Source organism: Gorilla gorilla, chromosome 17 (genome assembly GCF_029281585.2).
Source record: "Gorilla gorilla gorilla isolate KB3781 chromosome 17, NHGRI_mGorGor1-v2.1_pri, whole genome shotgun sequence".
Classification (NCBI taxonomy): Eukaryota; Metazoa; Chordata; class Mammalia; order Primates; family Hominidae; genus Gorilla; species Gorilla gorilla.
In genome coordinates this window covers 36,741,947-36,764,634 of record NC_073241.2, presented here as the reverse complement: position 1 = coordinate 36,764,634, position 22,688 = coordinate 36,741,947, and the positions used below count along the sequence as shown (strand labels likewise).

Genomic DNA, 22,688 nt, shown 5'->3' with positions numbered 1-22,688 from the left:
AACGTGCAGGTTTGTTACATATGTGTACATGTGCCATGTTGGTGTGCTGCACCCATTAACTCATCATTTACATTAGGTATATCTCCTAATGCCATCCCTCCCCCCTCCCCCCACCCCAGCTGTTTCTTCTATAACTCCGTTTACGGTAGGCTTGAATTTCACTTCCAGCAGGACTTTTTGTTTCTTTGCTGCACTTTTATCTTTGTTGGTGGTTTTCCTCTTTTGATGACCCGTTTTTATAAACATCACATACATTTACCCCTGGGTGACAGGGACCAACACAGCTACATACTTTGCATTCTGTACATGAAAAACAGCAGGTTATCCAGAAGCTCTAGCTAAGATCACTGATGAAGGTGGCTGCACTAAACAACAGATTTTCACTGTAGATGGAATAGCCCTCTATTGGAAGAAGATGCCATGTAGGATTTTCGTAGCTGGAGAGGTCAATGCCTGGCCTCACAGCTTCAAAGGACAGGCTAAATTTCTCATTAGGGGCTAATGCAGCTGGTGACTTTAAATTGGCATGGTAACCAGTTGCCAACAGACTTTGAGAGAAGTGACCTGCTTGGTCACTGACCATGGCACTCATCTGTCATTTGCATGGTGATCTGCATGGCAGAAGTGCTAGCTGTGAAGTCTGCAGTTTCGGCGCTGACGGTGACTATACAGGAGTACCTCGCTTTACTGTGCTTCACAGATACCGTGTTTTTTACAAGCTTAAAGTGTATGGCAACCTCACACAGAGCACGTCTCTCAGTGCCATCTTCTCAGTAGCATGGGTGCATTTCATGTATCTGTGCCACATTTTGGCAATTCTTGTGATATTTTCAACTTCTTATTATATGTTATGGTGATCTGTGACAGTGATCTTTTTTAAAATTCTTTTTAATTTTAATTTTTAAAATGTTTATTTCAATAGGTTTTTTGGGGAACAGGTGGTTTTGGTTACATGGATAAGTTCTTTAGTGGTGATTTCTGAAATTTGGGTGCACCCATCACCCGAGCAGTGTATGCTGTACCCGATATTTAGTCTTTTATCTCTTACCCTCCTCCCAACTTCCCTGCGAAGTCCCCATAGTCCATTATATCATTCTTATGCCTTTGCATCTTCATAGCTGAGCTCCCACTTATAAGTGAGAACATATGATACTTAGTTTTTCATTCCTGAGATACTCCACTTGGAACAATAGCCTCCATCCAAGTTGCTGCAAAAGACATTATTTCATTCCTTTGTATGATTGAGTAGTATTCCATGGTGTGTATATCTACCACATTTTCTTTATCCCCTCATTGGTCAGTGAGCACTTAGGTTGGCTCCATATCTTTGCAATTGTGAATTGTGCTGCTATAAACATGCATGCATATGTGATACAGTGATCTTTGATATTACTATTGTAGTTGTTTTGGGGCACCACAAACCATACCCATATAAGACAGTGAACTTAGTGTTGTGTGTGTTCTGACTGCTCCACTAGCTGTTCCCTCACTTCTCTTCCTTTCCTTGGGCCCCTCTAATTCTCCAAGACACAAGAATATTGAAATTAGGACAAATAATAACCCTACCATGGCCTCTATGTGTTCAAGTGGTAGGAAGAGTTGCACATCTCTCACTTTAAGTCAAAAGTTCAAGATGATTAAACTTAGTGAGGAAGGCAGGTTGAAAGCCTGGTAGTCTGAAAGCTAGGCCTCTCATGCCAAACAGTTAGCCAAGTTATGACTGCAAAGGAAAAGTTCTTGAAAGAAATTAAAAGTGCTACTCCAGTGAACACACAAATGATAAGAAAGCAAAACAGCCTCATTGTTGACATGGAGAAAGTTTAAGTGGTCTGGATAGAAGGTCAAACCAGCCACAACATTCCCTTAAGACAAAGCCTAATCCAGAGCAAGATCCTAACTCACTTCAATTCTATGAAGGCTGAGAGAGGTGAGGAAGCTGCAGGAGAAAAGTTGGAAGCTAGCAGAGGTAGGTTCATGAGGTTCCATGAAAGAAAACATCTACATACCATCAAAGTGCAGGGTAAAGCAGCAAGTGCTGGGGTAGAAGTTGCAGCAGGTTATCCAGAAGCTCTAGCTAAGATCACTGATGAAGGTGGCTGCACTAAACAACAGATTTTCAGTGTAGATGGAATAGCCCTCTATTGGAAGGAGATGCCATGTAGGGTTTTCATAGCTGGAGAGGTCAATGCCTGGCCTCAAAGCTTCAAAGGACAGGCTAAATTTCTCACTAGGGGCTAATGCAGCTGGAGACTTTAAATTGCAGCCAATGCTCATTTCCCATTCCAAAAATCCTAGGGTCCTAAAGAATCATGCTAAATCTGTGCCGCCTGTGCTCTAGAAATAGAACAACAAAACTGGATGACAGCAGATCTAAAATAGATCCATAGATGTATTTTTAGCCCACTGTTGAGACCTACTGCTCAGGAAAAAAAAAGATTCCTTTCAAAGTATTACTGCTCATTAATAATGCACCTGGTCACCAAGAGCTCTGATAGAGACCTACAGAGAGGTTAATGTTATTTTCATGCCTGCTAACACAACATCCACTCTGTAGCCCATGGATTGAGAGCAATTTTTACTTTTAAGTCTTATTCTTTAAGAAATAAATTTCCTAAGGGTATAGCTGCTATAAATAGTGATCCGTCTGATGGATCTGGGCAAAGTAAATTGAAAACCTTCTGAAAAGGATTCCTCATTCTAGATGCCATTAAGAACATTCATGACTCATGAGAGAAGGTCAAAATATCAGCATCGGCCAGGCACAGTGGCTCATGCCTGTAATTCCAGCACTTTAGGAAGCTGAGGCTGGAGGATCACCTGAGCCCAGGAGTTCAAGACTAGCCTTTGGCAGCACAGGGAGACATCATCTGTACACAAAATTTAAAACAAAAACAAAAACAGCCAGGTTTCATGGTGTGCACCTGTGGTGCCAGCTGCTCAGGAGGCTGAAGTGGGAAGATCAATTATGCCTAGGAGGTCGAGACTGGAGTCAGCCATGATCATGCCACTGCACTCCAGCCTTGACAACAAAGCAAAACCCTGTCTCAAAGACAACAACAAAAACACAACAGGTATTTGGAAGAATTGGATTCCACCCCTCCTGGATGACTTTGAGGGATTTAAGACTTCAGTGAAGAACTAACTGCAAATAAGGTAGAAATAGCAAGAGAACTAAAATTAGAAGTGGAGCCTGAAGATGTGACTGAATTGCTGCAACCTCATGATCAAACTTGAGTGGATAAGGAGTTGCTTCTTATGGATAAGCAAAGTAAGTGGTTTTCTGAGATAAAATCTACTCCTGGTGAAAATGCTGTGAATATTGTTGAAATGACAAAAAAGGATTAGAATATTTCATAAACTTAGTTGTTAAAGCATTGGTAGAGCTTGAGAGGATTGACTTCAATTTTGAAAGAAGTTCTGCTGTGGATCAAATGCTATCAAATAGCATTGCATGTACAGAGAAATCTTTTGTCAAAGGAAGAGTCAATCAATGAGGCACTCTTCATTGTTTTCTTATTTTAAGAAATTGCCACAGCTACCCCAGCCTTCAGCAACCACCACTGTGATCATTCAGCAGCCATCAACATTGAGGCAAGACCCTCCACCAGCAAAAGATTACAACACAATGAAGGCTCAGGTGATCATTAGCATTTTTTAGCAATGAAGTATCTTTGATTTAAGGTATGTACCTTTTTTAGACGTAATGATGTCACACGCTAGAGAGACTACAGTGTGGTGGAAAACTAACTTTTATATGCACTGGGAAGCCGAAATTATCTGTGTGACTCACTTTGTTGCAATATTCACTTTATTTTGGCGGCCTGGAACTGAATCTGCAGCATCTCCGAGTATGTCTGTGTTACAGTAACTGAAATGTGAACCGTATTGTTCAGAGGCAGGTGTTATTTAACTAAATCATGGTAACTGAGATGTTTTTGTATCTGAACTGCGTAAAGTGGGGATAGCCTCTCCGTGGTTAGATCTAGAATGGAAGAGGTAATATGTTTTTGTGGGAATGGGGACCTATGATTTTAGCTAAATCCCAGGAGTCAGCTTGGAGACTTTCTGCATGTCATGCAGCCTCCTGGGGCCTCAGTTTCTCTTCTGTACACGGCTGAATAACCTTCACAAAGTCTCTTCTAGCTCTAAAACTATTTGGTTCTATGATGTAGGAGTCCTTTAGAGAGAGTTCCAAAGAGAGTCATAAATATGATTAGAAATCGTCTTTGATATAATAGACTTTGGAGAGTTGGGGGGAATGTTGGGAGGGGGTGAGGGGTAAAAGACTACATATTGGGTACAGTGTACACTGCTTGTGTGATGGGTGCACTAAAATCTCAGGATTCATGACTATAGAACCCACCCATGTGATTAAAACCACTTGTACCCCAAAAGTATTGAAATAAAAAAATCATCTTTGAAAATATGAGGAAAGGCAAAGTCAGTTGGGTTGGCCTTCCTGGTGCAGAATGACAGTGTCAACACCTGTTAAGTTTCCCAGCCAGGGCTGGTGATGGACTGTCTGTCTCCACGGCAGAGTATGGGAGCAGAGAGGCACTGCCTGGGCCAGAGGGAGATACGGCTGAAAGCATGGAGAGGATTAATGTGGCTGGGGTGAGGAGTGAGAGGGAAACTTCAAAATAAAACAAAACAGGAAGATAGTGGAGATGGTGCTCAAGTGATCTTTTTATCTGCTTGGAAAAAAATGGAATTAAATTCAGATCTTCCAAAGAAAAGCTAATACATGTAAGTTAGGAAAACGGCAGTGATTTCTGGGAGCAACATTCTTCAAGCCTGGATTAGTTCACCCATAGAAGTCATGGAACTCATGTTCTCACACACAGGATCTGTGAGGAGCGGCCCAAGTGCAGCCTGCAGAAGGAAGAGGAGAAAACTGCACCTGCTCAGAAGGCCTCCGTCCACTGAGCTTTAGATCCTGTTTCTGAAAAGGGAAGGCAAAATGTGCTCAAAAAGAATCACACAGGGCCGGGCACAGTGGCTCACTCCTGTAATCCCAGCACTTTGGGAGGCTGAGGCGGGCGGATCATGAGGTCAGGCGTTCAAGACCAGCCATCTCTACTAAAAATACAAAAATTAGCCGGGCATGGTCTCGCACACCTGTAATCCCAGCTACTCAGGAGGCTGAGGCAGGAGAATTGCTCAAAGCCGGGAGGAGGAGGTTGCAGTGAGCTGAGATCGTGCCACTGCACTCCAGCCTGGGTGACAGAGTGAGACTCCATCTCAAAATAAATAAATAATCACACAGGTTATCAGTGTACTATTAATAGAAAATGGGCATATTCTTCGAAAATTATGGGTAAAGAAAGGAAATATATGACATGAATTCTGTAATCTTTTTCTGATAGGTAGAAATTTCCCTCAAGGACTGACTTGAATGGACAGGGATGAGAAAGACAGTGATTGTTTCTGGCCCCTCAGTCGGAAAGGCGAGGGCATGGGTACAGGTGCCGGAACAGCCCCAGCATTGGTTCTCCCTTGGGCGTGCTGGGCCAAGAAACGTTGGCTCTCAGGAATAAAAATCCCCGGACCTAAAACAAAGAGAAGACCTTGGCCTCCTCTCTGTTTGCTCAGCTTAATGCCCCCAAATCAGACTATATGAGGAAACACACAAGAAATGTATTTTTAACGTCACTGGCATGGGGCATGTTCTGGGGACCAGAAAGATGTACAACATCTGGGATGTATGTACCGTGACAGCTGATGTATGTAGTCGACATTTCTTTATGCATAGAAATTAAGTTTCTAACAAGGAGCGCTTGCGTTGCTCAGTTTATCTAAATCAGGTTGGAAGGCAAAATATTGTGTTTTGTTTTTAAATGTAATTTGCTTCCTGTTCCTTTTCATGGTTGTGTCTCATGCTGGGCCTACAGGGTAGATATAGGCTGAGTAAGAAAATGTGGCCATATTTTAGCTACGCCATTATTTTAACCCCTCAGCCACACATCTGCTGTGGCATGAAGTACCTGACTGAAATAAATCTCCACCAGAGTCATGATATAGGAATGATCTTCCTAAAACCCTACATAACTATAGTCACTCAGTCGTCTGTGGCCTCCTTTCCTTTGGGGACAACTTTGTAAGAAAATAATCTCAAAACAGGAACGTCCCTTGTGGTTTTGTGAGGTGCTCGCCATGAGCTCCTGGAGTGGAAAAGGTTGTGTGCTTACAATGTGGGTGTTGAGTTCTTTTCAAACCTTAATGCTTTTGGACATATATTATGTTCCTAATAGTTTTGCTGCTTTTGATGTTCACATTCTGGATTCTTACTTCCTTAGATTCATTGAGTAATTTTATGTAGTTCATAGTTCCTAGGTTAAATGGACTTGATCAATTCTTCCTTGAGCTTTAGAGAACTAATGACTACTGCATTTAATTTGAGAAAATTAGAGATTGATTTTTCCAGGTATTCTGCCTCCTCCCTCCTCTAACTCTAACTGCATTTATGTTTAACTTTAAAATGTACACCTATATTTTTGGGATAACTAGGTTCCGATACTGTCCTGGGTATTACTGGTCAAATTCCAGTTGGCTGTAATATGTTGGGATTTCACATTTTGCTTGAAAATAAATTTGGCAGTGGAGATTACTTGCACTGAAGAGTAAATTTTTTTGGCTTATTTTATACGTTACCCTATCCTGTCTTCTCTCATTGCCTTTTGGACTTCAGAGACTGTCTCTGAATTATCAAATGATAGTGCAGTGGATCAAGTTTGGCCACAGATGCTAGTTGCTCAGCAGCAGTTCCTTTAAACGAATAAGGGTCTAAGCTGCCCAGAGGGCCAGCACCAGAACAGGGTCTTGCACATTACATAAGCTCCATAAATGTGCACAGTCTGATGATCATGTCATCCAGCCTGCCCTACATTGCAGTTTGCTTTGTTCTGGGTGGCACTTGCCCCGGGGTCACAGAGCTGCCCTGACAGGTGACAGAGCCTGGCCAGCCCTCACTGTAATACACTCTGCACCCTTCCTGCCTCCAGGCTTACAGACAGCCTAGTAACGGTTTCTGTAATCTGAGCTGTCTGCTGCTTCAGAACACATTTGGAGATCAGTAAGCAAGTCACATTTTCCGTGTTACCACTGTGGGCTAAACACAAGATGTTTTTGTGGGTGGGCAACTTTGTGTCTCCATGGACATTTTTTGGCCATACTTATATAGTTAAGAAGTTATTAAATTACATGTTTTTTTCCCTTCTTTTGTTAGGGAAAATGCAAACTTCAGGAGCTTCAGATCTTCTTCTTGGGGATCCCGTGGGGAGCTGGATCCTCAGATATTTAGGAGCGGACAGGTCCTCACAGGCTTCCACCTTCATCGTCTTCATCAGTCTCCGTTTATTGTGAGCTTTCAGAGCTTATGCTGAATTTTCTTGCTATGTTCAAATCACCAGGGCCCCAAGCCTTGGACCTATGTTGGGCTTTGATTTCATGAGAGCATGTTAGAGGTTACTCATGGAACACCTGTCAGGCCAAGGTAAAAGTGTATAAGGTGGGTCCTACCCTGGCACAATTAGCCTGTCTTTTTAAGCTTGAAACATTTAAAAGTATTTAGAGATCTTGTTGATGAAGACTCTGATTCAAAGTCAGAACTTGGAGAAATTCAGAGAGACATCCTGAGAATTTTCAGCAGAAAGTAATATAGGCTTTTTCAGCTAGAAGGGCCATAGCACACCATTGTGGATCAATTCAGGGAACTGGGGTGCTGGAGAAAGGATGATCCATACAGTCCCAACAGACTTTTGCCTCTTGCCAGGAAGTTGGAGAGATTGGAGATTGTTGTTGTTGTATTTCATGTGTACTTTGTCGTATATGTTAACTCTTGTACTAACTTCTAGTAAACTGTATATAGGTCTCATTCCATCATAGGGGCCCACCCATTTTCAAAGAATCCATAATAACTCGTGGAGGGCTGAAGTCCTGGGTTGTATCCTGACTCTCTCTGTGAACTGTGACCTTGGAAGAGTAAACCGTTTCTTTAAACCTCAGTTTCCTCCTCTCTACAATGAGATAATAAACCAATTTCACATAATTACTGTGGGAATTAGATGAATACAAATAAATCACCTAGCACAGTGTCTAGCATATAATAAATATACAACAGATATCGATTCCATTTATAAAGCTTCCTTCCTCCATTTATAAAGCTAAGAGTTAAATAACCCATTCTGGTATAATTGACCATGGATATCTGAGTCAGGTGGGCCTCGCTGACAGGTGAGCCAGGATTCTAGGGCCAAATAGAGACAGACGAGGTAATGGGAAAGGCTGACATCATAGGCCGTAGTATCCCTCTCTGGGGGCTACTTGTTAACACTGTCTTAAGACTATTTAAATTCCATATTTGTGTCTATGTGTATATTTATTTAAAGAAGCCGTGGGTTCGCTTGGTCTTGTAACTTCCACCTTGGACAGCTGTGTCTCTGAGCTAATCCCAGGATCACAGGCTTAATGCAATGCAGCTTGATGAGCTAAGCTCATGCAGAAGCCCTGGTGAAACCCAGGCTGGTGTTGCTGCCCAGCCTCTGCAAACATCCTGGTGCGCAGGTGAGAGTTGTAGGTTCAACGTCTCTGCTCAAACCCACCTTCCACTATTTGTAGGTGAGCGAGCCATTGACAGAGGCTCTTTCAAGCCCTGGACTGTAACATCTCTCCATGCTTTCACTGAAAGGCATGTTTGCCCACCCCCCACCCCCTCGTCTCCTTCACTTCTTGCCACATTACCACTGTGGGCAAAGCATGGAAGGTATTTAGGTGGGTGGGCAACTTTTTTTCTTTGTGGACATTTTGCTATATTTAAATGGTTATGAAGTAACTGAATTACATAACTGTTAAAGGGTCAGCCTTTAGAGAAGACAAATGTAAGCGGTGGAGCATATGGTCTCGATAGGCTTGGGTTCTGTTCGTCTCCCGAACAAGCCTTCCTTGTGCACAACACTGGCGTGCATTCTTTCTTCTGCCTGCGTCTGTTATTACATTGGTTTTAAAGAAACCAAAATCCTTGGTGAGCTGCCTGTAGGCATGAGGGAAGGAAGGATGAGTATTTCTGACTTTGCTTTTTGAAAAGCTTCCAAATGTACAGCAAAGAACAGGAGACAAACAAGGAGTGGTGGTGGTTCTTGCATGTCACTTTGAATGTAACTTTGAAGCCAGGTTGTCCTAGATGGCTTATGGTTATAGGACAGTTGTCTTAAAAAACAAAAACTAAAACTACAGCACATAGACACCAACACAGATGAGCAAATGCTAAATTGTCATGTAATGCAAGTGATTGATCAGATGTATAGCACTGGTGAAAGGTTCCTCCTGTTTTGCCAACCTCTTGAAGGAATCTCAGTAGACTTACAAATTCACATGTTTATGTTTCATCATTTAACAACGGTTCTTTATTTTACCTTTTTAAGGACCTAATAAATAAGTCAGACAATGACACAAGATTTGGAGAGCTGAAACATTTCTAAATTATATTACAATCACTAGTGCTTGAGGTATTTATTTGCATTTTATGGGGAATTTCTTAAGCAACCTGAAATTTTTTGTTTTGTTTTGTTTCGTTTCATTTTGTTTTGAGTCAGTGTCTTTCTTTGTCGCCCACGCTGGAGTGCAGCCTGGAGTGCCACAATTATAGCTGACTGCAGCTTTGAATTCCTGGGCTCAAGGGATCCTCCCACCTCAGCTTCCCAAGTAGCTGCAACTACAGGCACATGCCACCATGCTTGGCTAATTAAAAAATTTTTTTTGTAGAGACGGGACCTTACCATGTTGCTCAGACTGGTCTTGAACTCCTGGCCTCAAGTGATCCACCGACCTTGGCCTCCCAAAGCACTGGGATTACAGGCCTGAGCCATTGCACTCGGCCTAAGCTGAAATGTTTTGGTTCCTAAAAGTGTCCATGTGTGAGAAAAAAGAACTGTAGGTCTTTGGACCATATCAAGGTTTTATTTACATATCCCCCTCTTCCCTACACCCAAAATTGAATGTAGAAAAAGTGAGGGTGTTGCAAATACAAGTGACAGTAACAAACTTCGAATGAGGTTGAACCTTTACAGCAGCAGTGAAGCCATGAACGATCTCTTCCGGATGTCCTAGAGGAGCCCTCGTGCCTTACAGGAATTTCTAGCCCTGTGCAGCCAACACACACCTGTATTTGTTCAGATGTCACCTTGGTGGCACAGTGCAGATCCAGGGGACACCTGTGCCTCTGAGGCCGTCAGGGAGGGTGTGCTGTGGAGAGACCTGAGGACTCTGGTAGCCCCTCCTTCACAAATGTGTGTACCTCGTGTGGCTCTTTATTGCTAGGGTGGCATTTGAAATTTCGTTTATTTCTAAAAACCAACAGAGCGGCACTTCAAGTGGACACTATTTTTGATTCAGGGATCAGCGTCTGAGAGCATCAGTGTATTTCAATCCTAAAAAGTTTTATAAATTCTGCATAAGGTCATATAAAGGTGTTTAGGTTTGTTACCCTGGATAATGGCGATTCATTTGGAGAAGAAGCCTTTCACGATGCTTCCTGATGGCACCTTCTTTGAAGGAGAGTGGCCTTATATCAGCCTGTGTTCCTTAGGTAGCTGGCATCCCTTCATTTCATTTTGTTCCTGTACTTATTTTGAGACAGGGTCTTGCTCTGTTCCCCAGGCTGGAGTGCAGTGGCACAATCCCAGATCACTGCAGCCTCGAACTCCTAACCTCAAGTGATCTTTCCGCCTCAGCTTCTCGAATATCTGGGACTACAGGCACATGCTGCCACACCTGGCTAATTGTTTGATTTTTCTGCAGAGACAGAGTCTGGCTGTGTTGCCTAGGTTGGCCTTGAACTCCTGGACTCAAGCCTTCCTCCCTCCTTGGCCTCCCAAAGTGCCAGGATTACAGACATGAGCCACTGCACCTGGCCTGGCATCTCTTTTAAAAATGGCTTATTAAATATTGAGTCGATATCAGCAAATATGTATAACCTATGTGTGAGGTATTAAGAATCATCAATTCCAGTGGATACTTATGTCCCCACTACCCAGTTCCAGCAGAAGAATGTTCCTATCATCTTCCACTTCCCTTACACAGACATATCTTCTTTCTCTAACTGGATGACTCCCCGTGTGGGATAACTGCCTGCACGATACACATGAGTAATGATGTGGTTTTCCCTCCACAAGGTCCTGAGGAACCAGAGGTAGCTCCGTTTTGGAAAGAGCTTCCTGGTTGCCCATGGGTTATGAAGTCTGCTGGTGAGGCTTCCTTAGATGTCTGAATGTCTCTGGTGGCCACCTGTAAGGTGCAGTCACTGTGTTCAGGGAGGGTGGCCCGTGGATGCCTGGCTTCCACACAAGCAGTGTGGTCCTGGAGACACACGTGGGGTCCCTGGAAGGAGTGCAGTTTGCAGTTGTTGAAGCCCCACAGGTGGGAGAATATTTCGCTCTAGCTACCTCTAGGTCTTTATATGACATTCTGTTCTTATAATATGTCTGGACATGACTTTCTTTTTTTTTGTTTGTTTTTGAGATGGAGTCTCGCTCTGTCGCCCAGGCTGGAGTGCAGTGGTGCGACCTCAGCTCACTGCAAGCTCTGCCTCCTGGGCTCATGCCATTCTCCTGCCTCAGCCTCCCTAGTAGCTGGGACTACAGGCGCCCGCCACCATGCCTGGCTAATTTTTTATATTTTTGGTAGAGATGGGGTTTCGCCGTGTTAGCCAGGATGGTCTCGATCTCTTGACCTCGTGATCTGCCCGCCTTGGCCTCCCAAAGTGCTGGGATTACAGGCGTGAGCCACCGCGCCCGGCCATGACTTTCTTTTCTTTTCTTTTTGTCCTGTTTGTTATTTTGTGAGATTCCTAGTCTGTGGATTGGTGTCTTTCAGCAGCTCTGGAAAACTTGCAGATTTTCAAGATCTCCTCAAACATTGCCTCCGCCTTGGTCTCGTTGTCCTCCTCTTGTGATGAGTTGTGGGTTAGACCTTCCCACTCTGTCCTCTGCACTCCTTCTCTCTCTTCTGTATTTCCCATCTCTCTGCTTTTACATTCTGGGTAACTTCCTACAGTCATTAGTTCACTCCTCAGCTGTGTCTCGTGTTATTAGACCCATTCAGTAGGTTTGTGTTTCTTGTATTATATTCTTCATTCCAGAAGTTGTATCTGTTCTTTTCAAATGGGATTGTCATTTTAAAAAGTCGTCTTTCTCCTTATACAAAGTTTCCAACGTCTTCTTTTCTTTTTACGCTATTAAACATACTTAATTTTACCCACTCTATCTGGTATTTCCCACATCTGAAGTCTTTGCAAGTCTCATTAAACTTCCTGTGTTTATGCTGGATCTCACTCATGGTGCTTTGTTTCTTGTTTGTTTTGTGATTTTTTTTTTTTAAGTGAGCTTATAATTCTTAGAAGTACATCTGTGGAAACTCTTGGCCTAGGTTGAAGGTGGGTTTCTCCAGGGGGTCCATGAGTTTATACCCACCAGATGTCTTGGAAACATCCCTAGCTTTGACTATTTTCTATTACTGGCTTCGGTGTTTTTGACTCACTCAGAGAGTATGATTTTAGTTTATAAACCTCCTTATGGGCAGACTTATGGTTACACATTCTCATGGGTGGAGATAGTTGTTCCCATCCTCTCAAGACTAGTCATTTTCTTTGCAGGCCGCTAGGGTAGGAAGGGTCTCGGGGATGGATTTATTCCTAGTTCACCATTCTACGGAGGATATAATTTTGTGAAGACTCAGCTTTCTTCAGCAGCAGTGTTCGTTGTGGGAGCCCCGCAGTGGAAATGCCCTAGGCTTTGTCTCCCATCTGCTAGATGCAAGACTGCATTAAAATGGAAGCTCAAATTCATTGCTTTGGCAAATACTTTCGAAGTGGAAACCTTGAGTGCTGAATGAACTCTCTAAGTTCCTGCTTTCCTTAGCTCATGGGCTCCAAGTATTGCTTACTTTTTCTTACTGTCATTTTAAAGATTACTTTATCCAGCGCTTTAGTTGTTTCCAGCAGACGGTTGCTCTGGGGATCTCACTCACTGTTGCCAGACATGAAACTCACCATCCTTCTAGTTCCAGAAACATGTGGCATCAACCTACGTGGCTCTCCCTGGTGTTCTGGAGGGAGCCTGGGAGCTGGGGTCAGCTCTTTCCCTGTCTGCCTTGGGTTTCCCTTCTTTTCATTGATTTCCTCAAGGGGATGCTTACCTTTTCTAAAAAGACTTGACAACTTCCAAAGGTTAGCAGAAATGGGCCAGGCACAGTGACTCATGCCTGTAATCCTAGCATTTTGGAAGGCCGAGGCAGGCAGATTGCCTAAGCTCAGGAGTTCGAGACCAGCCTGGGCAACATGGTGAAACCCCGGCCCTATTAAGAAAGTGCAAAAAAATTAGCAGGGTGTGGTGGCATGCACCTGTAGTCTCAGCTACTCGGGAGGCCAAGGCAGGAGAATTGCTTAAACCCAGGAGGTGGAGGTTGCAGTGAGCCGAAATCACACCACTGCATTCCAGCCTGGGTGACAGAGAGAGACTGTGTCTCTAAAAAACAAAAAAGTAGAAATGAAATTTTCCACCATACCTCATGTTATCTCAGGTAAATACCCCAAAAGTGCCGGTTTACCAGCTCATATTGATTTTTCATTTTCATGAGCTTCAAATTTTCTGAGGATATTTTGTAACTAAGTCCTGTTGCCTCAAGTCTATGCTGTTAAGTACAAAAGCTTAAAGTTTAAGACATATTTGGAATTTGCTATGTAAAATATGCACTAGCTACAGGTGCATTTAGGTAATGAATACACATGAAAAAGAGGGTAGACCTGTGTGTGCCCTTGAGAACAAGGAATTTTCTCAACCATGAGAATCCTTTATAGACCCTATAATTTGCCAGTTCTTTTTTATCACACACTTGTTAGGGGATTGGGCAATGAAATGTTGCTGGTAATTCTTCAGAAGAATTCATGGGGATGAGTCGAATTTTCACCGTTTAGTTGGAGGCAGCTTCCCAAGTCTCCTAAAGCCTGTCTTCAGCTTCCCCTGAAAGTTGGCCCTGTTGGCATCCTCTGATCGAGAGGAGGGAGAACCTTGAATAGTAGCAGTGGGGTATAGAATAACCATCACCCTAGGCTCTAGGGTGATTCTTCCTAAATTGTACTTTACATATCTTTAGTGCTCTGTTTGCTGAGACATTAATAGATGTCTCTTGACATAGGAAGTGACATATTCAGACAGAGCGGGAGGACATCGTGTACACGGCCCAGCTGCCTGGAATATCCACATAGGAAGTGCTCGGGGCAGCTGTTCTTTAGGATGCGAGACTCAGAGGGAACAACTTAAAAATACCCGCAGGCTGGGAACAGTGTCTCACACCTATCATTCCAGCACTTTGGGAGGCCAAGATGGGAGGGTCTCTTGAGCCCAGGAGTTCAAGACAAGCCTGGGCAACATAGGGAGACCTCGTCTCTACTAAAAATTAAAAAATTAGCTGGGCATGGTGGCAGGTGCCTGTGATCCTACCTACTCAGGAGGCTGAGGCAGGAGGATCACCTGAGCCTGAGAGTTAGGGGCTGCAGTGAGCCCTAATTGTGCCACTGCACTTCAGCCTGGGCATCAGAGCGAGACTCTGTCTGAAAAAAAAAAATGCCCTCACATTCACATGAGATTAAGAAGACAGGACAGGAAAGTCTTTTTCAGAGAATGCAAGGGATGTTGCTGTTGGAGAATACGTCCCCACCCTCGGCACCTCTTGGACAGGCCACTGGAATTCGTCTTCCTGAAGACTCGCCAGTGGAGGTAGCCTAGTGAATGCCTTGCAGAGTCAGAAAGCCCGTTAGACTTTGCTTAATGAGTCAGTCTCCCTACTGTTGTAGCCTTGGAGTCCTTTTTGTTTTTAGAAAAAGACCCATTAGCAGCTTGCAGAACACATATGTCCCATGAAGGGTAGTTTGGGAGAGGCTGACCCAACCGACTCTTGATCGCTGGCACTCGTGCAGCCTGGCTTTACAAGCTATGAGGACCTGCACACTTGGGAATTGTTCTGTGTCTTAACCATGAATATTTGTTTGCAAAATTTGGTTGAGAAGATTAATTACCTTCTTGTTAAGCATATTTACGTGATTAGACTATTTTGTGATTTGCTACAGGTGTAAAAATCAGCCTGTTGTGGAAGATCTGGAGTCATTAGGAGCTTTTGCACTTGCTCTCATTAGAGATGGGATAGAGCAAAACAAACCAGGAGAGTTGAAAGTATGACAGATTGCCTTATTAATGTCCTCTCTGAGTACCTGTGCTGGATGGATTGCCAGTGGAATAACTTGGGAGGTGGTACAAACCCACAAGATGACAGTCATCCTCTGTCATTGCTCTCTTTTGTGATATGAGTGGCGTGAGGAGGAAGAAGGGAGCAGTTGCTGCATTTGATTTGGAAACTGAAGTTGTCACGGGGTCTGTTCCATGAGCACGTGATGAGGAGTCATCTGAGCTTTCTCTCAGCCATGTTGCTGACCTGCTCTATTTTGGCATACAAAAATTATCTTAAATATGGGCACTCTTGTAAGATGAGAATGAGATATATGGAAAAATAAGGAAATTATAAAAAGAGTAATAGACATTACTGGCACTGTAATTTGAAATCTAGTAGCCATCTCTGTTTTCTCTAAGGCTGGTGAGTAATCAGCTCCAACACTTGGTTTTGTCTCCATGGCAAGTGGCTGAACGTGCAGTGCCCTGGTCTCCTGTCTGCAGGTGGGCTAAGGACACTAGTGCTTACTTTGCAGGGTTATGGTGAAGTAATTCACGTGAAGCTCTTAGTTAACAAATGCTACTTGTTGATCATGTTTGTTTATATCATTTTTTCCCCTAAAGCAGTATTTTGAAAACTGGAAAATATTTCCCATCTGTTTCTTTTGTTTAAGGTGATAAATGCTGTGGCATTCCATTGCCTTGCTTTTTAGCAGTGGCTGGCCAGGCTGACTTCTTGCTCTCTGGACAAGCTGCATAATTCTCTATTAGCCTGTAGCCTTGCTGTTTTCTAGAACCAAAGGACCTCTCCTCCTGCTATCCAGGCAGACCCTTGAAAGTGGAACATTATACATGATTCTAGAAAATCTCCTACAACAGACCTTTTTTTGTTTTTTGTTTTTTTAACATTTGTGTAGCATTACACTGTACCCTCATCGTATAATGTTGCTTAAGAGCATGCCTTTTACATATCTTTCCCCTGCAAGTCCTTGGAAGGGCTAGTCTGCATATCTCATATCTGCGCTGAGTGGTCCTAAGGGGTTGTTTGTTTGTTTAAACTGCAAATGTGATCTGTTTTCAGAGATGTGACTGACTTGCTGGGCTTCATGTCTGGGAACATGGCACCTGCTTGAAATCCTCAACAGTCTTTGTCCTGTGTCATCCAGGTAGAAGCTTACATGCTACAAAAAAAGGACTAGAATGATATGGCATCAGACACAAAAGCCATATCTGGAATGTTTAGCTCTGTCTTTTTTGTCTAAGCCGAATGTGTTTTCTACTCTTTTAAATGAACCTAACACTTAAAAACCCAGCAGTAAATCCTAGGGTGTTTTGGGGCTTGGGGGGGATTTTAGTCAGAAATTCATTGTCAGCTTTTTGCGAATATTTGATAGTGTTATCTTAAATGTATGTACGAAGTTTGTAAAGGTGCGTTTGATGCATTTACGAGGTGCTGAGAGTGGATGCGCCCACCTGTCATTCCAGCCTCACATCCCCACCTTCCCGGCTCTGTCCTTTAGCCCAGATCCAGCTGCCCAGGAGCAGGAACGCTGTGCCCCCGGCAACATTCTAGATAGCCTGTGCCCGTGGGGGTCCCAGTGTCCACAGCAGTCTCCTCTTGGTGCCCCCACTGTGTGCGAGGCAGACTCTGAGACCATCCCCAAGACCCCCACCCCAAGATGTGTACACCCTGGGTGGTCTCCTTTCCTGGGTCGGGTCAGATGGGTGTCCTCACATTAGGGCAAATTCAGTGACTTAGGTGAAGGGATTTGGTAGATGTAATTGACATCCCCGATCAATGCATGAGAATGGAGATTGTCCTGGGTGGGCCTGGTCTAATCAGGTGAGTCTTTAGGGGGGACATGCAGCAGTCTCAGACACCCTCCTGCTGGCCATGAAGAAATGAGCCACACTGTTGGGAGGGGAGTGGGCCACATGGCAAGGAAACAGCCACCCCAGCCCTGCAATAGCAAGGGACTGAATTCTGCTGACGGTACAGGCGAATGCTGAAGAGGACCCCAGGCCTGGGATGAGAGTGCAGCCCGCCTTGATCCCAGCCTCAGGAGAGCCTGACCCAGGCTGACGGCTCGGTATTGTTCTGAGCTGCTGGATTGTTGAAGTCTGCTGGGCTGTGGTGGAACATAGTCTCCTGGGCTCTTCAGAGCCACTGGCCAGAGCGTCTCCGCATTTCCTTGCTGTGTGCCATGCGCTTGCCTCCCTGGCCACTCCCCCTGGTATCTGGATGATGTCTGCCACAGACCTTTTCTATGGGGACCCCTTTTCCTTTCCAGGTGGGCCATTTGGGAAGGATTTGGACCGACCCCAGTGGGCTCTCCCTGGTGACAAGAACCTTTTGCTGTGGCTGACTCTAAGGTTAAGGTGGTCCCAGCCCCACCCTTTGCAGCGGGAGACAGCCCATCTCTCTGGGTCTCTATCATTCCTGGGTGAGGATCAGGCCACAATCCATGAGCCTCCCTGCCTTGTTAGGAGTTTTTTGGCTGGTGAACCTCTCTCTGCCTTGGCCTGGGCACAGGAGAGGGACCATTCACTCTGTCCCTGGAGAGGGGTCCTAGCGTGATCCTTGGCACAGATGCCTCAGAAGAGCTTCTCTTCACAAAGGCATCTTTGGCTGTCAGCACCTCGGTCTTCCAGGTCGGGACCCCCGACTTCCCTTGTAACTGAGAGGAGCCTCAGAGCACCAGGTAAGCCCCTTCTGAATCAGGACCGGGCCCTGCTGCATGGTAGAGAAGAACCAAAGGGTCTTGGGTTGGTTTTTATTTTACACTTTACTTTGAAAAAACACACGTTATCAGCACCCTCACTTTGATGTGTTATATTGATTGTATCTTGATGCTTGCTTCGAAACTTAAAATTACACATTCTGTTACACCTGTTTAATTTTTTCTAAAGAAAAATGCAGGTTTTTTATGCTTAATAAAATGAAGTTAGTTGAGTAGATCAAATATCTTCACCTGGGGCTTTGAAAAAAAATTTAAGCAGAGTGGTTAGTCTGTATCTGGGAACAGAGTTTGAAGGAAGGCCCTAAGTTACCTGGTCACCTTATTACTAAGAAGGAAAGTTACTGTCTGTATCAGTTAGGTAGTGCCTCAGTAACGCCGTGTAACAAACCACTCCCAAGCTCAGTGGCTTCAAACAATAACCATTTATTATGAATAGCTCACTAAACATCACTTTCACCTATCTTTGCTCCAAAACCTGCTCATTCCAGCAAAAGCCGAGACAACCAGATCACATGGAATGAACCGTGCGTATTTCAGCTCCCTGCAAAGGAGATGTGGCTTCATGCAGGGTCCCCAGAATGGAAGCCTTGCGTTTTTCTCCACATCAGAACTAAGCCTACGATTTTATCCTGAGCTTCTGAAGCTTTAAGAGTGACTTGATCTTCTTGATCTTAAAAAGAATTAAAATGCCAACTAAGTTGGCGTGTGTCACTCTCCATCTCGCCCCAGTTCTAAATTAAGGCTGCCCTAGTTAAAGCTGCTTATATCTTCACTGTGCCTGAGTGTTAGAAGAGCTTAATTACAATCCCTGCAATTGGTTTGGGAGTGTGCGTGCGCCTTTGCATGGATGTGTGCGTGCTTGCGGGCAGGCACAGACACACGTGTACTCAGGTCTAGGTGCAAGGACTAAATTCATCTGGATACGGTGCTTTGTGATGAAGTGGGAGTGGTGTGGGAGCTGGCAGACCTGTGTGTTGAGCCCTGACTCTCCCACATATGATTATTTTGACCTTCAGCAAATGACTTAATGTCCAAGAGCTTGGGTGTCCCTATTTGTAAAATAGAGACACTGACCTTAAGCTCTCTGTTTTTCTGGGAGAACGAAGAGCATAGACCAGCACCTGGCACACAGTGAGCATCATCCCCACGCCCTGAGTCCATTCTGCAAATCTCACATTTAAACACGCTAAAGTCAACCTCTGCCTTTCAGACCACAGAGCTGCTTCCAGATCCTGGCCATCCTGGACACCTGGAGAACTACCAGTCAGGATCTCCAGGAAAACGTGGGCATTCCCATAAACTTCATTCGTTTTGCAGAAATCTGACCAATGTCACTGGAAGTTGATGGGCATGCTTCAGGGGGCTGAAATCCTGTTTCAAATCTGTGTTGTGTCTAGGAAGGTCTTGGCATCTGCTGGGGTGACCCACAAAAGGCCCAGCCTCACTGGGCTTGAGGAGGCCCTGGAAGCAGAACATGAGCAGGAGAGCAGAGCTGGGTGGGAACCAGAACTCCCGCTTGCCTGCGCCTGGGTCCCAGGGAGAGTGGCACCTGTAAGTGGAAAACTAAAGCCCTTACTTAGCAGACTATGAGACGTGCTAGCTGTGCCCACTCTAGGGGGCGGAATGACCAGGAGGAACGGTTCTTCTCCCACCTGTACCCTGGGCCATGTACCCCAGCAGGGCCTCACCACCCCCTTTATCACTCTTCTCCAAAGGATATCTTGCCCCCTCCTGTGTGTCTATGTGAGGTTTCTCTCTGCATGCAGATTTAGAGCAGCTTTTTCTATTTCAGAATACTTTTTAGGTATTAATCATGCTTGAAATCTCATGGACTCAGTCGCGATTTGGGAATTTTATTATATTTTATTTTGGGGGGAAGGGAGCTAATTTCCTGTGGGAATTTTATGGCACTGTTATAAGCAAACACTCCCATAGGATGGATATGGGATATATCCTCTGTGCGTTTTCATTTCCCTTCGCAAGTTAGATGGACAGCATCTCCTGAGCCTTCAGGATTTCCGCAGGAGCCTACTAGGCCCTCCTCTTGTCAATGAGCCTGGAGTGACTCCTTGCACTGCATGTGGTGGGAAAAATATCCCCGGATAAGCTGGGGCATGTCATAAAGTGTGTGGAAGGGATTTTTATAATATTGGAAAACATATAATGCACTCTGAACAGCTTTAAATGTGTGAGAAGAGAAAAAGAGATGTGTCTGTAAGAGGGGAAATGAAGTTAGCTCCAAAAACAAAGCCAGAAGTATAAAAAAGCAATTAAAAAGTCTCTCACATTTTTGCATTTTCTGTATCATGAGATCACTTGTGATTGAGCCATACTTTTTAAATAATGGACAACATTTTCTCCATTGTCTTGCTTGAGCATTAACTACCATTTCTGTGTTACTCTTGTGAGGTTATTTTTGGTGTGATTTGATCCTAGTCAGAGCAAAAATAAAATGTCAGTTCTACAATGATGTACTCTATAATGTAGAAAGCACTTGCCATGTGTCATCGTTTCATCTTTATCGCATCCTCGAAGGTGTTTTTCCATTTATATGTGGGTGAGCTGGGCCTCAAAGAGGACGGGAGATTTGCTTAGGGATGTAAGGCTGAGAAACGGCAGACACGGTGTGAACTAAGGCTTCTGAGTGCTGGTCCAAGGTCCTACCCTCCTCTCCTCCTCTCTTCCCCTTCTTTTCCTCCCTTCCTCCTTCCCTCACTTCCTTTCCTGAGTGGTGTCCTGGCCTCTTTTCTGGTTACTGTCTGTGTCATGAATATAGATGATCTGGATGGGTGTATAGAATGCATGGGACTGTTATGTTTGTGCTGCAGGATGAAAAGCACCCCTGTCATTTGCAGCTGCCGTTGGCAGAGAACGTTGGGCGGTGATGCTGACTGGGCTGGAACCTCATGTCCTGGTGCAGGTTCCCTGTAAGACACCATTAAGTTTCATGCTTTTACTCAGCTCAGTGGAGAAGGCTGTGAGGCAGAGAAGCCAAATAAGTGAATTTAATGGTGCTCAGAAAATACCAGTTCTACAGACACTTCATGACAACCGTCACAGATCAGCCTTAGAGAGTCGTGCATGGGAAGATGTCTTAATATTGCTGACAGGGTTGTCGCTTGGCATATGCCCTTGTCCTTGAATGAGGCATGAACTGTGCCTTGTATAGGAGGCGGGCCTCCAGGCTGACACTTGGGTTTGCTGGCCTTCTGGAGACCGGGCCCTTATGGTGCTGGCCTGGGCCGAGGGAGCCTGCGGCGCACACAGCTTTTCCAGAAGACCTTATTCTTCCCACCTCTTCTCAGTCCTCACCAAAGACCTAGCTCCAGGCTGACCCAATGTGAGTCTCTCCCCAGCCTGCAGTCCCTCACCCGCGGGCTTTCCGGCTTCTCACCTTGTTCTGCTCACCGGCGCCTCTAGGAAATTTGTTAGGACTTGGCCACATGCATGGCTACTTGGAAGAGGCAGAAGAGAGAGCTCCGCTGGAGGGAGAAACAAGGCAGAGTGTGAGAGCAAAGGAGGGGAAGTAGAATGGCCCAAGCAGTCCTACATGGTCTAAATTGGTGGGTGAAAGGAATGGGAAGGACCCTGGGGACCTGCCCGAGTCCCAGGAGGCCACCATGGCCTTCACAGAGGCAGTCCATCAGGTCTGGGGCTGGAGAGCCCGGGCTGCCACTCCTGCAGCACCCCCTGCTTCCCTCGCCATGGACACCCATTCTCAAAGCTTGCCTCCTGCTTTAGCCTGGCTTGACGTCCTGGGCCAGCTGCCTCCATTTCTCTGTCGGCTCCTGCCCTCCATGTAGGAGGCTGGGACACTCCCTCCTGGCTTCCTAGTGACTGTCGTCTGCCTTTCTACCCAAAGATGTGGCTTCTGCACCTGGCCTCACACTTCACTGCCTGATATGCTGCCCTGGACAACCTACCTGGGCTTTCCTACAGCAGCCTGGTAGCAGATCCCTGAGACTGGGGGCTCTTCCCCACCTGAGTCTAAAAGTATATGGGGGAAAACACTGACTCCTAGCCCACATCTGCCAGTAGTCTTCCTCTGCCAGCACTGAGCTGGAGACGCCTTACCTGCGTTACCCTGTTAGTCCTCACAGCAGAATTGAGCACCATTATTACTATTATTATTTTGAGATGGAGTCTCGCTCTGTCGCCCAGGCTGTAGTGCAGTGGTGCCATCTCGGCTCACTGCAACCTCCGCTTCACAGGTTCAAGCAATTCTTCTGCCTCAGCCTCTTGAGTAGCTGGGATTACAGATGTGCACCACCACGCCTGGCTAATTTTCATATCTGTAATAGAGATGGGGTTTTGCCATGTTGGCCAGGCTGGTCTCAAACTCCTTACCTCGGGTGATCCACCCACCTTCACTTTCCAAAGTGCTGGGATTACAGGCATGAGCCACCACGCCCAGCCCAGAGTTGAGCGCTATTATTATCATCTGTTTTCAACCTTCTCTCAACAAGGTTAGTATAATTTACGTAAGGTTGCAAATTTATGCCACTTTCAAAAAGAATAGTTTGCTCTTCTACAACTAGCTTGTTGCAGAGTTGGATTCTGCAGTAACACCCGTGGTTCCCATTGCACACCCCACTGGCTCCTGCATAGCAGCGCTCCCCCAACTGTAGGATACATGACTCCCAGGGGGTTCCAGGAAGATGCAGATTCTGATTCTGATGTTGGGAGTGAGGCCTGGGCATCTGCCTCTCTCACAAGCTCCCAGTGATGCCCC

General features: G+C 45.1%; 1 protein-coding gene across 24 annotated transcripts in view; it reads left to right on the top strand.

Annotated features, from left to right (window-relative positions):
- Positions 1-22,688, top strand: part of LDLRAD4 (low density lipoprotein receptor class A domain containing 4) — a 434,322-nt gene that overhangs the window by 288,018 nt on the left and 123,616 nt on the right. Inside the window, exon 1 of one of the 24 annotated variants that reach the window (XM_055368389.2) lies at positions 174-7,358. The exons of the other annotated variants lie outside the window; for them this stretch is intronic. The gene's annotated coding sequence lies outside the window, so the exon portion shown is untranslated. Of the gene's footprint in view, positions 1-173; positions 7,359-22,688 lie in introns of those variants that run through there. 24 annotated transcript variants of the gene reach the window in all.